Here is a 4,214-nt window from a genome sequence, read left to right as displayed (position 1 = left end):
ATCATGCCTTGAATTGTATCATGGTGCAGCCTTTCTCCCTTGCTTTATAAAACAGGATATAAGATCCCCATCAGAAGATGGTGCTGTTACAAAGACTAGGGGTGACTCTCCAATGTTTTTGTAACTTTTCCAACTAACAATCTGGACATTTACTTTTCATCTGGACTTTTTTTTGTTGTTGTTGAAAGGAAGAGGTTTCATTATTTTAAAGTTTAGTGCCACTATCACCAAAATATTGCAAGTGCTGCTTCTATCATCAGTGGCAACTTTTTGCTAGGAAGACTCACAAAGGTATCATGGAGCAAATTGTCTTCTATTGTTCTAGAGGGTAGGACCCAAAGCAATGGATTTAAAGTACACAGAATTAGCTTCTGACTAGGGGTTAGGAAGAAAGTCCTAACAGTCAGTGAAACAGATTGTCCTGAAGGTGGGTTCTCCTTCACTAAGGTTTTTAAAGAGGCAGGATGGTGATTTGCAGGGATGCTTTAGCTGTGGATTTCCCCCGCTGTTAGTGGGTACTATGAGAGAGCCGGCATAGTGTAGTGGCTTGACTGTTAGACTAGCTCTGGGTGAACAGGATTTAAATCCCTACTCAGCCATAGAAACTCACTGGGCAAGTCATTCTCTCTCAGCTTCAGAAGAAAATGACAACCCCCTTCTGAAAATCTGGCCAGGAAAACCCCACCTAAGGGGTCACCATAAGACAGAAAGAAGTTGAAGGTACGTGACAACCAAACAAGAGGAGGCTGGATGACACAACCTTTTGGCTCCCTTTCAACTTTGCAGTTCTATGCTTCTACATGGTTGAATAACAAGTGTTCATATACTTGGGTCAAATAAAGGGTAAAGCAGTACCCCATGAGGACTGCTTGCAAAGTTTCTAAAGGGCGCCTTCCTCTTATGCCGACCCTTCCTTACCCCTTTCTCAAATGGTTTTAGCATGTGCTGCTGAAAGGCCAGTTGGAGTCTCATTTGCCTTCATGAATGTTGTTAATGAGGGAGGGAGAGCAGAAGAGAGCTTTTCTCAAAGTGACTGTATATTCCAGCTAATTAGGTTTTCCAGATGCATTACTGAATGTGGAAACACATAAAATGCTTCTCTGTGTGTGCATGCACATGTGAGTATGAAACACCCTTAATCTCCAATGAGAAATGGAGTCTGTCGTTGCCATGATTGTGCTGCCTTTACTGAAATGTATTTCTATCCCTCAAGAAAGCCCTTGAGGCACCATTATCAGGGGTTGTAAACAGAGAGGGTCTCTAACGTGTCTGTATCCACTTCGGAGCAAAGTTTATCCTCATGCTGGTCCCTTTCCATCGTGATGACCCAATGACATGCACCCCTGGAAAAATCTCAACAAGCCAGTTGAATTTGTAAATAAATAAATGACTTGAGAACAAAGGAAACTTCTTCAATTTGGCTTGACTTGGCACAGCTCAGCTCTATAACCTCATCATGAGATTAAAACTCTGGTTTAGGGGGTGGGGGAGAGAAATCAAGAGTCCTATCCAAGACAAGCGTCCCATTGATAAAGCCTGAGTAATACTCCGGACCCTTTGGGCTGGAAGCTGAAGCAATCTTATCTCCAAGGAGACAGTGTGTTTCTGCGATAGTAGATAAAACCCTTGCCCAGTCATCAAGGAGCACATGCAATCCGAAAGGATGTTGGTCGCTCTCTCAATCCACCAAGCAATGTCACTTTTCTGTTTCCAAGCTCCACCGAAATCAAGGGCATTTAGGCAGCAGCATGTTGTGGATTATCCAGTTACTTGGCACTGAAAAGGCAACTGGGGAGGTGTCTTGTCTGAGCCCAAGTCTGGAAAGATGTCTACAGGAACACTATGTGCTCCTTCTGCTGGAAAAAATATCTGATTTTTTCCTTTCTTAAGCAGAGGTACAAATTCAAAGGAGAACTTAAAAAAATACTTTTTGGACTTTAGTCCCTAGATTTCTACACTAGCCACAGCCACTAGTCATGCTGGCTGGGGGATCCGGGAATAGTTGTCCAAGAACATGACTTTCCCAAGTTCTTAGGGCAAGCAAGTCTACACCACAGTGATTTCTCCAAGCTATTTTTAATTGGTTATGTTGAAAACACTCTGGAATCTGCCTTTGTTGCTCATTTTTATCAACATACTTTTCAACTAGCTTTCATCCTATGGATGCTAGAGTAAAAAACAAAAAGGGATTATTGAAATTAGACATATTAGAAAATATATATCGGATTCAAACTACTGGAGAAAAAGATTCTACCTGAACATTAGGAAGAACTTCCTGACAGCAAGAACTGTTCGACAGTGGAATATACTCGCTTGGAGAATGGTGGTACCTCCTTCTTTGGAGGTTTTTAAAGAGAGGCTGGATGGTCATCTGTCGAGGGTGCTTTGATTGTGTGTTCCTGCATGGCAGGGGTTTTATCAACTATGGACTGGATGACCCTTGTGGTCTCTTCCAGCTCTATGATTTTGTGAAATAAATGACAAAACAAAATCCTCAAAAGAAGATGATTACAGATTAAAATGGCAGGACAGAGTGAACAACATAACTCAACTTAAAATGTAGAGGCAGTCTTTTAATAAGTGTTGATCTGACTGAAGTCTTGGATCCAGTCACACACCTTTGTGGGGAAGGCACTTCATGACTGGGGCACAACCATACAGGTGGTGTAGGCCAATTGATAGTCCCAACTATAACAGACACATTTAATCAATTTAATCAATGGGAGAATGGCAAATCAATGTTTAGTAAATTTTACCTACTCAGGTTTGGACTAACAATTGGTTTAGACCAGGGGTCGGCAACCTCTGGCCCGCAGGCCGGTGAGGCCGGAGGGCCAGATGGGTTTTTTTTGTATTTGCTTATTTTGAATTGCTAAACAGTGTCCCGGGCTTGACATGATAGGTGAGGATGTATGATGAATGATGATATGATGAATGATTAGGACAATGATGATAAGCGCTTGAGGAGGCATGGAGGGCACTGTTCTGAACCAAAAGAGTGTGACCTTGCAAAGTGTGTTTGGTGTTTTAATGCTAACACGTCTCCCTTATGATATTGACAATGATAGTGTGATGATGATGGATGAAATGCCGCTTGAGAGTATCACTACTGTTTCGAAGCTGAGAGGTGTGACTTGCAGTGTGTTTTGTGTGCTTTAATGCTAACAAGTCTCCCTTGATTTGACAATGATAGTGTGATGATGATGCTGATGCGAGCTGGAGAGCGTGCACTCCTGTTTCAGAAGCTAGAGAGTGTGACCTGCAAAGTGGTTTTTGTGTGTTATTTATGCTAACAGTCTCCCTTGTTTGACACCTGATAGTGTGATGATGGGGTGATCAGCTTGAGACGTTGCAACTTGTTTCCCCGCTAGCGCGTGTGACCTTGCACAGTGGTTTTTGGTGAGCTTTTAATGTAACAAGTCTCCTTGCTTTGCCTGATATGTGATGATGATGCTTGCAGCTTGGAAGACATGCACCTACTGTTTCAGAAGCTGAGAGAGTGTGGACTTGCAAAGTGTGTTTTGTTGTGCTTTTAATGCTAACAAGTTCTCCCTTATTTGACAATGATAGTGTGATGATGATGATGATGCAGTTTGAGAAGTAGCAACTACGTTTCAGAAGTGAGAGAGTGTGACCTTGCAAAGTGTGTTTTGTGTGCTTTTAATGCTAACACGTCTCCCTTGCTTTGACAATGATAGTGTGAGATGATGGTGATGCAAGCTTAGAAGTATGCAACTACTGTTTCAGAAGCTGAGAGAGTGTGAATGCGTGCAAAGTTGGTTGTTTTGTGTCTTAATAAGTCTCTCCTTTGCTTTGAAATGATGTGGTGGTGGTGTGATGATGTTGATGAGATGATGATAATGATATGAGTCAGCTTGAGAGGCATGCACGCACTGTTTCTGAAGCCAGAGAGTGTGACTTTCCAAAGGCCTTTTTCTGTGTGTTTTTGGTTCTTTAATGGCGATATTGATATCAAAAGCCCTGAGGCAAGGCCAGTGTAAATAGCTGTGATTTTACAAACCCATGCGAAGTGAAGAAAAACCAAAGTCCTTGACAAGTACACTTTCTGAGAGTACACGTTGGTCCAAGAATGGTGAACCACCTTGACATGTTCAATTGCATAGCTGTTAAACTGCTAAGTTTAAACCCAAGGGTTTGATAGAGAAAAGCCCTCTGAAATATCAAGAGCCATGTTAATAAGCCATGTGAAATGC

The 4,214-nt window shown here is 42.1% G+C and overlaps 1 long non-coding RNA gene across 1 annotated transcript in view; it reads right to left on the bottom strand.

Moving 5' to 3' along the window:
- Window positions 1-4,214, bottom strand: part of LOC121920480 — a 36,099-nt gene that overhangs the window by 5,754 nt on the left and 26,131 nt on the right. The gene's annotated exons all lie outside the window — the stretch shown is intronic.

The sequence above is a fragment of the Sceloporus undulatus genome, chromosome 2, assembly GCF_019175285.1.
Source record: "Sceloporus undulatus isolate JIND9_A2432 ecotype Alabama chromosome 2, SceUnd_v1.1, whole genome shotgun sequence".
Classification (NCBI taxonomy): domain Eukaryota; kingdom Metazoa; phylum Chordata; class Lepidosauria; order Squamata; family Phrynosomatidae; genus Sceloporus; species Sceloporus undulatus.
This window is presented reverse-complemented; position numbering and strand designations above follow the sequence as displayed.